The sequence below is a fragment of the Martes martes genome, assembly GCF_963455335.1.
Source record: "Martes martes genome assembly, chromosome: 16".
NCBI lineage: Eukaryota > Metazoa > Chordata > Mammalia > Carnivora > Mustelidae > Martes > Martes martes.
In genome coordinates, this window is record NC_137904.1 from 19,197,060 (window position 1) to 19,210,309 (window position 13,250).

Genomic DNA, 13,250 nt, shown 5'->3' on the forward strand with positions numbered 1-13,250 from the left:
GCTGTCATCTCTGCTCCTATGCCTGGGAACGGCACAATACGTTAGTGCCACCCATCCTTTTGTCCCCAGAGAGGCCTTTCCACCACTCCCAAATGCACTCCAAGTAGGGGAACTGTTTCTCCCCATGCAAGGCAGGGGATTCTCAGACCACACTGTCCATTCCAGGGTTTCCTCCCTCTTTCCCCACAGAAGCACTGCTAAGCCAGGCATGACCCTGATGCGGCAGACTTCTAAAACTTCAGAGTTTGCACTCTGCTGCTTATACCTTGCAGTAGTCTCTGTAAGAAGGGTTCCCTCCCCTCCACAGCACCCACAGTTCTTATCCCCCCCAAATCAACTCTCTGCACTTCCTACCTTTCATGAGATTGTCCCTTTTCTACTTCTAGACTTGCAGTTTTGTTCTCTCAGTCTTCAGATTTACTCCTTGAGTGCTCAGAATGATTTGCTATTTATCTAGCTGTGTTTGAGGGACAAGGCAAGCTTAGAGTCCCCGTACTCCACCATCTTAACTCCTCCTCCTAGAAAAGTTTATTTTAAAGTCATATGAAATTGGGGTCCCTTGGTGGTTCAGTCAGTTGAGCAACTGACTCTTGGTTTCAGCTCAGGTCATGATTTCACAGGATCTTGCGATCAAACTCCATGTCAGGCTACAAGCTCAAGTGAGGAGTCTGCTAAAATTTCTCTCTCCTTCTCCCTCTGTCCCTGCCCCATGCTTGATCACCCTCTCTCTCTCATAAATAAATCTTTTTTAAAAAAATTAAGTTCTATGGAATTATAAACTTGCAATAAAATCAAAAGAAATAACTTTAAAAATTCCCTAATCTTATGGTCGCAGATATCAATATTATAAAATTCACTAAGAGTCCAAAACAATGAAACCCATCTATTTAAAAAATTACCCGAAGACATGTTGTCAAAAAATTTTAGATCAATGGGGCACCTGGGTGGCTCAGTGGGTTAAGCCTCTGCCTTCAGCTCAGGTCTTGATCTCGGGGTCCTGAGATCGAGCCCCACATCAGGTACTCTGATCAGCAGGAAGCCTGCTTCGCCCTCTCTCTCTGCCTGCCTCTCTGCCTACTTGTGATCTCTCTCTGTTAAATAAATAAATAAAATCTTTTTTTAAAAAAATCTCAGATCAACTGTATATGCAGATCATAAATGCTTCCAGAAAAGAAATATAATCAACTATAAAAGGCTATTCTGGTTGCTAAAAGAGTGATGCAATGCCTTAAGAATCCTCTGAAAATAAATATTTTCAGTCCAGAATTTCCAGCCAAGCCAGGAATCTAGGACTCAAAAAGTTTGTCTCCCATTTTTTTCTTAAGAAGGTACTAGGGACAGGGCTCAGCAGAATCAAGGAGTAAATCCAAAACAGAGTTCATGGAATTCAGAAACTCACAGATTTAACCTAGGAGAGCAGCAAAACAGTCCCAGGATACTGACTGTACAGTCGGCTTAGAAAGCAATCCAGCTAGATGGAGCAGAAGACAAAGGATTCAGTGCCTAGAAAAAAGTAGACTCAACCGGACTTGAGGAACAAAATGAGACTCTGCATATGAGAAAGTAGGCAAAGTAAAGCTGAGGTAACTATTCTCTCTGGGGGGAATATAAAGCTGTACAAGAAAGAAAGTATAATTCTATTTAACTTTATAGTGAGCAAGGGGTGCCTGGGTGGTGAAGCCAGTGGGTCACCCAACTCATGGCTTTGGCTGGAGCCGTGGGATTGACCCCCATGTCAGGCTCCACGCTCAGCGTAGAGTCCGCTTGAATTTCTCTTTCCCTCCCCTTGAGCCCCTCCCCCTTCTAAAATGAATAAATATGTGGAGCGATCTCCGGGCGGCGGGAACAAGTGTGCCGTGGAACTACTACTCCCAGAGCAGCCCGGGCCTCCCATCTCCGCCCCGCAGCGCTCTCGGGTGCCAAGCACTACAATTCCCAGCATGCCGTGAAATTGATGGCCGAGCTTCTGGGGCGGCCTCCAGCCCTCCCACCCGCCCAGCTCTCCAGCCCGGTCCCCGCCGCTGCACCCGCAGCGTGCGGAGCGGGGATGCGAGCCATGGAGGAGACACCGCCCCCAGGCTGCAGCGAGCCACACCTGGAGAAGCTGACCCTGGGGATCACCCGAATATTAGAATCTTCCCCAGGTGTGACAGAGGTGACTATCATAGAGAAACCACCTGCTGAACGTCATATGATTTCTTCATGGGAACAAAAAAATAACTGTGCTACCTGAGGATGTGAAGAATTTTTACCTGATGACCAGTGGCTTCCACATGACATGGCGTGTGAAGCTGGATGAGCACACCATTCCGTTGGGCAGCACGGCAATTAACAGCATCTCAAAACTGACTCAACTCAACCAGTCTTCTGTCTATTCACTTCCTAATGCACTAATTCTGGCAGACCTGGAGGATGATGCACTTGAAGCCAGTGAGAACCAGCCAGAGAAGCCTCACTTTGATTCTCGCAGTGTGATATTTGAGCTGGATCCTTGCAACGGGAATGGGAAGGTTTGTCTTGTCTACAAAAGAGGGAAACCAGTGTTAGCACAAGACACTGAGATCTGGTTCCTGGACAGAGCATTATACTGGCATTTTCTCACAGACACCTTCACTGCTTACTATGGCCTGCTCATCACACACCTGGGCCTGCCACAGTGGCAGTACACCTTCACCAGCTATGGCATTAGCCCACAGGCCAAGTAGTGGTTCAGCATGTATAAACCCATCACCTACAACACAGACCTACTTGCAGAAGAGACCAACTCCTTCGTGAACAAGCTGGATCCCAGCAAAGTGTTCAAGAGCAAGAACAAGACCTTAATCCCCAAAAGGCCAGTACAGCCTGCAGATGGCCAGAAAGGGCCCTCAGGTCCTCCCTCCACCTCTAAATCCTCTTCTAGCCCTGGAAACCCTGTCTGGAAATGAGCACCCCTACCTCCCTGCGAGTCCCTTAGCAATGATTTCCATGCACAGATGGCCTAAGCCTCAGATTCTATGAGTTGTACCATAGCTCTCTTCCCATCAGAGTAAGCCAAATCCTAGGCCTTCTACTTCCGTTGGCATTAGCCAGGAGTTCAAGGGCATTCTCAGGTCTCCCCCAAAGTCCTTTCCTCATCTCTTGCCTCTGAAAAAGAGTTTCAGAACTTAAGTGTTAAATAGAGCTGTTAAGAGCTTTCCTCTCTTTCCACCCCCAACCCTCTACACGTGTCAGCAGTGATGAGAGAAATCCCCTGAAGAAACCACTGATTTTGACCCATGAGGCATTAGAACTGTGCTGTTCAATTAGTAATCACTAGCCACGGTGGCTGTTTAAACTATATTAAAAATTCAGTTCCTCAGTTGCATTAGCCACATTATGAATATCCATGTGGCTAGTAGCTTCTGTATTCAACAACAGAGATAATAGAACATTTCCATCATCACAGAAAGTTCTGTTGAGCAGCACTGCATTAGAATATTTTCATGCTGCCCTTACTCAGATCAGTTCATTTTTGTTAGAAAATGTGGATACCTTGATTTGACGGGTCATAATGTTCCATGAAACTTCTTGAAGATACAGTTGTATATGTTCTTTTTATTTTTCCTAATTCCCTCTGGTCCTTTTTCAGCTTCTAAAAGTTTGTTGTTTCCAAAATAAAATAAAATATAATAAAATAAAAATAAAGTGAATAAATAAATCTTTTAAAAAAGCATTAACTTTATAGTGAACAAAACTTCCATCATTATAATGACTCATACAATTTGCTCACATAACCAAAAATACTGCTTTATTTTGGGAAGATGAAGGAGGGGAGGAGGGTTAAAAGAACTAATTCCACATCTGTTCCAAAAGGAAGATGATAAATACGACTAAAATTGACCAGTCAGTAAATAGCAGCATAAGCATATATCAAACAATACGGCAGATACAATGTGGGGTAGGCAAAGTTTTAAGGTTAAAAGTGACTCTCTCTGGTTAACAAGACTTCGAGTGGGGAAGGATAAAATCAGGTGACTATTTTTTCATTTAAAACCTACTTGTGGGGGCACCTGGGTGGCTCAGTAGGTTAAGCCTCTGCCTTCGGCTCAGGTCATGATCTCAGGATCCTGGGATGAGTCCCGCATCAGGCTCTCTGCTCTGCAAGGAGCCTGCTTCCTCCTCTCTCTCTCTCTCTCTCTCTCTGCCTGCCTGTCTGCCTACTTGTGATCTCTGTCAAATAAATAAATAAAATCTTTTAAAAAAAAAAACCTACTTGTGGTATCTAAACTCTTTAACTATGATTTATTTATTTTAATTTAAATAATTATATAACCAGGAAAAAATCTGGAAAGCCAGAGAAATGGAGAGTCCAGACCTACCAGGAAAATAGTATCTAGTTATAGTAAGTTAAATATTAGGACTAGCAAAGAATAATGTAAGAGAATACAAAGTTGGACCTAACTATGGAAATTTAGTAAGTGACAAAGGTGACTTTTTTTTTTAAAAAAGGTGGCATTTCTACTTAATGAGGAAATATTGGGATATTCCGTAAATAGTGCTGGGGAAGCTGGATAGCCACCTAGAGAAAAACACTCACCCTGCTCTTTATATCAAGTCCCAAATGAAACAAAGGTTTAATTTGTTTTAAAAAATAAAGTCATAAAGGTTTAAAAACACATTTTTTTTAAAAAAGAACATTTTACAATCTTAGATTAAGGAAAGCCTATGTAGATTAGCCACTAAATCATGAAACAATTGAGACAAGACTGATTTGGCAGATGTCACGTATCTCCCTCATAGCCACATTCCTTTTCTTCCTTACCAACAAGCCTTGTTTTAAAAGTGGAAGGAAATGAACAATGTACCCAGAAGTCATAGTCCTCTTTCTAGATTCCCCTGGAGATCTGACCAATGAGATATAAGCAGAAACAGTGACTTCTGGGAAAGCTTTTCTTCCCTGGTACAAGGCCAATGTCTTTATTTTTTGCCCTTTTCACTCTGGAATGGAGATGGGAGCACTGGAGGTGCCCTGTCCAGGAACCACGTGGTTACCACCAGGGTGATGAAGACTGTGTACTAAGAATAGTGAAATAGAAAAATGGAGAAAGCCTGATTCCCTAAAGGCATCACTGAGCTTCGGAACTGCCTATCTCCAGGCTTCATACTTGCTAAAAGACAATTTTTTAGATAAGGTTAAGTCATGGCTCTCATACAGTATAAAAGTGAACACATGGTAAAGATTTTATTTAATACATCAAAGAGGAAACAAAGAGGAATCCAAAGAACACATTTTTAGATCAGGAATACTGAAATAAATGTACAAACAGAGGCAAACTGGCTTTCCCACAGGGTCAGGACAGTGGGAGAGAGTTCTCTACTGGACATTATTCATTTGCATGTCTATAGGCTATAATTATTTTTCTTTGTTATCAGTTATCTAAAACTTACATATTAGAATCAGATAACGCAGGAAGATGTGCTCTAGACAATGCAGTTTTCCCTGCATGTTCCATGAAACAAATATTCCCCCATCTGTTCAAACCGTTGGCTCTTTATTTCCCATAGCTGAATACAGTCCTAGTTGATACAACTGATAAACTTGACTACATATAAAAATTGAAAGAGCACCTGGGTGGCTCAGGCAGTCCAACTCTTCATTTCAGCTCAGGTCATGGTCTCAGGGTGGTGAGATGGAGCTCGGTATCAGTATCAGGCTCTGTGCTCAGTGGGGAATCTGCTTGAGATTCTCTCCTTCTCCCTCTTCCTCTGCCCCTGCCTCTGCTCTCTCTCTCTCTCTCTCTCTCTCTCAAATAACTAAATAAATCTTTTAAAAAAAGAAAAAATTTAAAACTTTACACAGCCTAAAATAGCATAGAGTCAAAAAACAACACACTGAAGGAATTATTTCCAATGTGAATGACAAATGACTAATATCCTTAATATCTAAAAACCAAACCAGTGAGAAAAAGACTAACACAATAGAAAATGGCACAAGGCATTAACAATTCACAGAAAATAAAAGGCAAATACCTTTTAAACATAGGGAAGATGTTCAATTACCCTCATAAGTTTTTTTAAAATGTAAATTAAAACTACAATGGAATACTCTATTTCACCTATCAGATAGGCAAGAACGTAAAAGTTTATTGAAAGGGAAATAACGTATTGTTATATATTCTTGTAGTGGAGTAAATTCATATAGCCTGTGTGAAGAGCAGCTTGGCACTGTATCTGAACTCCCAAGTTCACTGAAGCCAAGAAGTGGAAACAAACTAAATGTCCACCAACAAGTGAAATGAAGAGATTGTGGTATTTATGCAGTGGAATATTAGTAAGCCATAAAAAAGAAGGAAATCCTGCCATTTGCAACCATATGGATGAACACAGAAGATATTCTAAGGGTAATAAGCCAGACACAGAAAGACAAATACTACATGACCTCACTTATATGCAGAATCTAAAGTAGTCAAACTCATAGAAGCAGAGACAGAATGATAGGTGCCAGGGGGTGGATAGAGGGTTAATAGGGTGATATTGGTCAAAAGGGTACAAAGTTTTATTTATGCAGGATGAATAAATTCTGGAGATCTAATGTATAGCACAGTAATACAGTAAACAATACTGCATTGTATATTTGAAATTTGCCAAGAGAGTCAATCTTAAGTCTCCTCATCTGGCAGGAGAGAGGGGGTGCCGAATACAAGACTCCAAAATATACCAGTTGGCATATGGATTATTTTGAGCTAAAGGCAATAAGACCAAGCAGCCTCAAGAAAAACTTTTACCTCTACCTTAACTACCTAAAAGAATGCAGACTGGGGGGTGTGACCCAGTAAGAGAGCTCTTACCAGATAGCCCTTTTTATCTGGAAGGCCTATCCACATGGCAGCACAAACATCAAACTATCAACAGTTTGCTCCTCTTACCATCCTTTCCTTTGAAGCTCCAGCCCCACCCTATTCCTTAGCTCAGGATGGCATATAAGCCTCAGCTGCCTGACTTGCCCTTGACTCTTACAATCTGGGGACCCCCATACATGTGAAATTGTATTTGCTTTTCTCCTGTAATCCATCTTATGTCAATTTAATTAGACCAGCCAAAGAACCTAGAAGGGGAAAAGGAAAAATTTTTCAGCCACTACACACCAAAAAAGAAGACAATAGAGGAAGAAAGGGAGGAGGAAATGGTAGTGAGGTGAGGTTATGGGTATGTTAATTTGCTTGATTGTGGTGATCATTTCACAACGTATACATATATTAAAACATCGAGTTGTACACCTTAAATATATATAATTTTTATTTGTCCACTGTACCTTAATAAAGCTTTTTGGTGGGGGAATAAAAAGCACTCAGAAGGAAAACGGTCAGTAAGAACCTTTGCAGTATCAATATTACTCCTTCATTTTTCCATGTTCATTAAGAGGTCAGGTATTTTTAGGTTATCAGCATATCCCATGTTTCCACACACCCCCTCTGTCTAATAAGAGGGTTCTATTGGTAACCTGCCCACGGGGTTATATGTGGCAGTCATGTGCTCCCTGGCTGTAGCTTATTGGACCAGGAGATGATGACTTGACCTCCTTAGGCCAATCAGATTCTCTCCCATGGGACACTGACTAGAAGTAAACACTGGCCCAGGGCTGACTCAGATCAGAGCAATTGGACTTGTGTGTTATGGAAAGGCTTTTTACCAGAGAACCTGAGAAAGCTGGCCTGCATCTGGGTCCCATCAAGAAGAGACAAACTGCACAGTAACTTGAATAGGGAAGATTTAATAAAAAGAATCATTAACTGTAGCAGAGGATTGGCATAATGAGAGGTTGGCTACTAAGAAGGGTAATGAGGGGTTGGCTACTAAGAACCTCCAAAGGATACAGGAATAGCAGAAATAAGGAGCAGCCTCCACCCCTAGGACTGAGATGTGCTGCCCCAAGAAGAGGTTAACCCCAGGGCTAAGATTCAGACCTTATGGGCCTGGTATCACTGGATAGAAAAAGAAGAGAAGTTACTGTGTTTCCACACCAGTGGAACTTGCTGGAAATCCAACTTCTCTACTTGGGGAGGTATCTGTCTGAAGGTACAACATTATAAGACCCGCTGGACCCTGGGTGGGGAAATGGGAATGTTGGAGAAGGTCACCAAGAGGAAACAACTGCTAGTTGACCCTTAAGCTGGACGGAGGCAGTCAGAGGCTCCTCCCTTGCTCCTGTGTCCTTGAAATGTACATTCCACCTGTCTTCCCCACAGGGAACTTCAGGGAGCTCTTGAGAGAGCAGCGGGTGGTTGAAACCATCTGCACAGTTTATGTGACTGAACACAGTTAAGGACTCTGTATAAACTTTTAAGATTCTGGCAAGTGGATGTGGAGATGTACTTCTCTCAGAGAAGTCCCAAGTCTTGTCCCAAGACAAGCTTCATAAGTAAGTTCCCTTGCTTATTAAAGCTGCCACCTACCGAGCTAGAGGGGTCTGCCTCTTTTCCTTGCCCTCCTTGTAGGGTGCCAGCTTCAGATCTCACCCAGGGAGTTCCTGAGGTTACCAACTGCAACTGGTGAGCCAGCCAGGAGACCAAAGAAATGGGCCTTAGGAAAGAGGCACCTTTGGAAGCCTCCCAGTGGGGCATCACTTCTGTGTGGAGAGGGCAAAATACAAGCCAAGACTGCCTCCAGGTGAAGGCCATGAGAGGCAATCAGAGGTCACATGTTGGGCTCACTATTTACTAGTCCCCCAGAAATAAACAAAAGATGACAGCTCTGGTTGATACTGGAGCCAAGTGTACTCTCAGACACCGTAACCCTCAGAGGTTTCCTGGCCCCCTCAGTGCCATTAGTGGTTAGGGAGGGCAAATAATTATGCTTAAAAAAGTCCCTTTGACACTCCAAATTAGGAGTTCTCCACCATGACAACTGGTATCCCTTCAACACCAGAGAATATATTGGGCAAACTCTGCAAACCTCCATCAGTGAATTCCACCTCTGGGTTAGAGTAATCAAACCAGTCCTGAGGGGCAATGCCAACTGGGAACTAGTAAGCCCACCACCCATGAGAAAAATAGTATAAATTGCCTGGGAGCATAAGGAACTAGGAGAATTATCCAAGAACTGCACCAAACTAGTATTACATGCTTTGCCCATAGTGCTTTCAACAGCCCAGTATTGCCAGGTGGTTCATGGCAGATGTCCAGGACTCCCAAGAAACGAACAAGATAATGTTGGGGCGCCTCGGTGGCTCAGTGGGATAAAGCCTCTGCCTTTGGCTCGGGTCGTGATCCCAGGGTCCTGGGATCGAGCCCCACGTCAGGCTCTCTGCTCCGCAGAGAGCCTGCTTCCTCCTCTCTCTCCCTGCCTGCCTCTCTGACTACTTGTGATCTCTGCCTGTCAAATAAATAAATAAAATATTTAAAAAAAAAAAAAAGATAATGCCACCCATCCACGTGGCTGTGACCAACATTGCCACCACCTTGAATACTTTGGCCATGGTCCTAGGAGTGCCCCGTGCTGCACTAGTTTTATCCAATGCTTTTTTCAGTATATCCTTTGCTACTGAGTCACAAGATCAATTTGCCTTCATGTGGGAGGGGCAACAATGGACCTTCCCCAAGACTACCTCAAAGCCCTCTAGTGTGTCTAGGGATGGTAACATGAGACCTGACCCTGTTCTCCTTCCCCACAATAGTCACATCAATGATATAATGTTAACATGTGGAGACTCCCCTCTGCTGCAGGATACCCTGAAGATTTTGCTGGAACATCTGCAAGGGAAAGAATTAATCCACCAGAAATTCAAGGCCCAGATACCAGCACAAAATTTGGGGGAATTGTTTGGTTAGGTAAAATGCATGTTGGCCCAGAAACTGGGATTGATAAGATAGAAGTCTATCCAACCCCTTGGTACATAAAAGAAATGCGAGCCTTTGTAGGAGACTGGGGGGTTGGTAGGACTTTTATTCCCCACTTGGCACGGTGCCTCCACCCTTTAAAAGAAAAAAAAGAAAAAGAACAACAACAGGTGTTGAGCTGCAAGCCACCTTTGAGAGGCAAAAACACTAGTGAAAGAGAGTAAAGCTCTGGACATCTCCGAAGCAGGTCTACCATGTGAATTAGATGTTTCTGTGACTCTAGAATGTGTGGGTTGGACAACAGAAGGAGAAAATACCTCTAGGATTTGGGTCTAAGCCCTGAAAAGGGGCAAAACTCTGATATACCTCCACAGAGCAAGAGCTCCTAGCAATGTGCACATATCATGGTAAGAGCTTCCCTTTCTACCAAGGGATGGGTAGAGACCATGTTCCATACACCCACTTCTGCCATGACTCAAACTCCCACTTTAAGTGGCAGGCCACCAGCCCACAGAAATGTGGGTGCTACAAGGCCCTATAGAATATAGAGATCCTCCAAATGCCCCCACCCTATTCTGTGGCAGCCCCTGCAGTCTATAAAAAGGGCATGAGGAACACTGCTGAAGCCTGATATCCCACAAGAAATGTGGCGACTCCGCAACCCAACACTGACACCAGCCCGATGGAAACAGAAGGAAGCTGGCCCTTAACCCTTTACATAGACAGTGGAGTGGTTCTAAAAAGATTAACCCTATGGCTTAGACAATGAAAAGCTGAGGTGCAGATGATCATAAATAAGCCCTTAGGAGGTCAAGATATGGGAAAAAACATTTAGGTTTCCCTGCAAGAGCCTGCAGGAGTCCTCACTGTTTTCCACATCCCAGCTCATGAGGAACGAACACTCTCTCACCATCAGGGAACTGATGTCCTAGCAACTAACTCCTCAGTAGATATGGCAGATGAGACACATAGAAAGAGAGGCCACCATAACACCCAGATTAAATGGCATTATTACCAAGAATGCCAGATTGCCCTTAAAATACAGTGGCCTGGGGTACCTGGGTGGCTCAGTGGGTTGAGCCTCTGCCTTCGGCTCAGGTCATGATCTCAGGGTCCTGGGATCCAGCCCCGCATTTGGCTCTCTGCTCGGCAGGGAGCCTGCTTCCTCCTCTTTCTCTCTCTGCCTGCCTCTCTGCCTACTTGTGATCTCTGTCTGTCAAATAAATAAATAAAATCTTTAAAAAATAAAATAAAATACAGTGGCCTGGTTAATGCAGTAATAAATCCTGTGTGTTCTAAACCATCCTCAAGGCAACTGCCAAAGGGATCTGGGACCATCCACTGGAGTTTCCAAATGGTGAAGGATTAGCAAACTGATCACATTTGCTCCCTCCCTCCAGGTGAGGATTCTACATATGCCTTCTTTCAGGTATACTCTATGGCTGGCTTCCTGCAAGTTTCCACCAGCAGGGGATCGTAGAAGCTGAGCACCATGTACAGCTCCTCTCATCAAATAGACAGTGATCAGGCAACACATTTCAAAGGCCATGATATATAAGAGTGGACAAAGACATGACGTTAAACAGAAGAACATCCCTATAACATGCAAGTGGCAGGACTGATAGGAAAAAAATAAATATTAAAGCAGCAGATTAATTTACTAACAAGTAAAACCACCTGACCAAGTGAACTAAAGTATTATCCCAGGCTTTAATACATTTACATGATCAACCAGTAAGGCCCATTACCCAATATGCCAAACTAGGAACCCCTTTGCCAAGGCACCCAATATGGACCACAAAGGTATAAAAGTCAAGGGAGGGGTGCCTGGGTGGCTCCGTCGGTCAAGTGCCTGCCTTCGGCTCAGCTCATGATCCCAGGGTCCTGGGATCAAGTCCCACATCCTGCTCCCTGCTCATCGGGGAGTCTGCTTCTCCCTCTACACCTCCCCTCCTGCTCATGATCTCCCTCTCATGCTCTCTCTAATAAATAAATAAAATTTGAATTTTAAAAAAAAAAGCATCTGCCTTTGGCTGAGTTCATGATATTGGGGTCCTGGGATCAAGCCTGCGCCGTGGGGCTCCCTGCTTCTCACTCTGCCTCTGCCCCTCCAACCCCAGCTCATGTTCTCTCTTGCTCTCTCTCTCTTAAATAAACAAAATATTTAAAAGTTAAAAAATTGAAGTCGAGGGAGACAGCCTTTGCCCTAAGTCTCCCCATAAATTAACATTCTATCCTGCTGAGAACATCCCCTATCATGCCTTGGAAAGACATTTTGTCCCAGAATTCTCAATAAGACATCCCACCAGGATAGATGAATTATTTCCCACCAATGGGAGCCCATTGTCCTGCTGCAAGCCAGGCCTGCTGAAATGCACTATACCCAGAACAGAACATGCCCCCACTGAAAGAGGGGAGCGTCCTGGTCTGGTGTGTCCAACCCCCAGTCCATCTCCTTATTCCTGCCTGCTGCCCTCCCCAGCCAACATGTATGGCATGCACAACCAGGTCAAATTTCTAAAGCTACAGCCACATTAACATCTAAGGATCAGGCCACAAATGTAATTCAGAAGGACAAGACTTTCCCACACAATTACCTCTCTTTCACCCTTAGACTTCTGCTGCTCCTAGGGTGTCCAGTCATGAGACAGACTCCTAATATAAATACCTTTCTACAGTGGGCCCACTTGTATGCCCAATGAAAGAACTACTCTAACTATCGGGTATATGAGCAGCTGCCCCCTTCTAGCTCATCAGGATTATCACCACTCCAAGGAGAGAATTAAGAAGTCCAAAAGCAGTGTGTGAAAAAAGAACAAGCTGGACTAGTCCACTTAATTCATCTGATATTATTAAGACAACTCCAGAAACCAGGACTATGGCACCCACTATCATTAACACTGGACATTCTTTTCCTGAGACTCAAACTACACGGACAGCCCATCAAAATGACCAAAAGGGCCCTTAAAAAATGCCATTTGAGCCACAGGTGACTGGGCTCAGAGTTGAGATATAGTCATAGGGCTCACCCTGGGTTATGGACATTCGAGCACTGAATCACCCGGCACCTCTATGTTGGGAACAGAAAAATCACTCAAAACAGAACCAACCCAGCTGCACCAGAAATATGGATGTCACTGAAACTAGCTGGTCATTCTGTCACACTAAAGGACGGCAGCTAGTTTGACATTGACTGGTCACATTGCCCAGATATTTTTGGGGAAGCCCCAAATGGAGCCCAGTGGTTTGGTGGCACAGATCTTTGGCCACTGTTTCCACCTGTGTGGCTGGGCCACTGCACCTGGCTTTCCCTGGGCACAAGGGAGAATTGGCCCCATCAGAGCAGCAATTGCCAACCTCCTTCTCCTCAAGGCCAGAGGGGCATGTCCTGTTTTCCACTGGTCATTTGGCTGCCACGTTTGTACCTTCCAGTGGCCTGGAGGACATTGAAAC

General features: G+C 44.1%; 1 pseudogene across 1 annotated transcript; it reads left to right on the forward strand.

The window, feature by feature from the left end:
- The first annotated feature begins 1,954 nt into the window (after positions 1 to 1,954).
- LOC308356844 (tubulin polyglutamylase complex subunit 2-like) lies at positions 1,955 to 2,927 on the forward strand (annotated as a pseudogene). The gene has a single exon. The product of its transcript is annotated as a tubulin polyglutamylase complex subunit 2-like (transcript).
- The last annotated feature ends 10,323 nt before the right edge of the window (positions 2,928 to 13,250 follow it).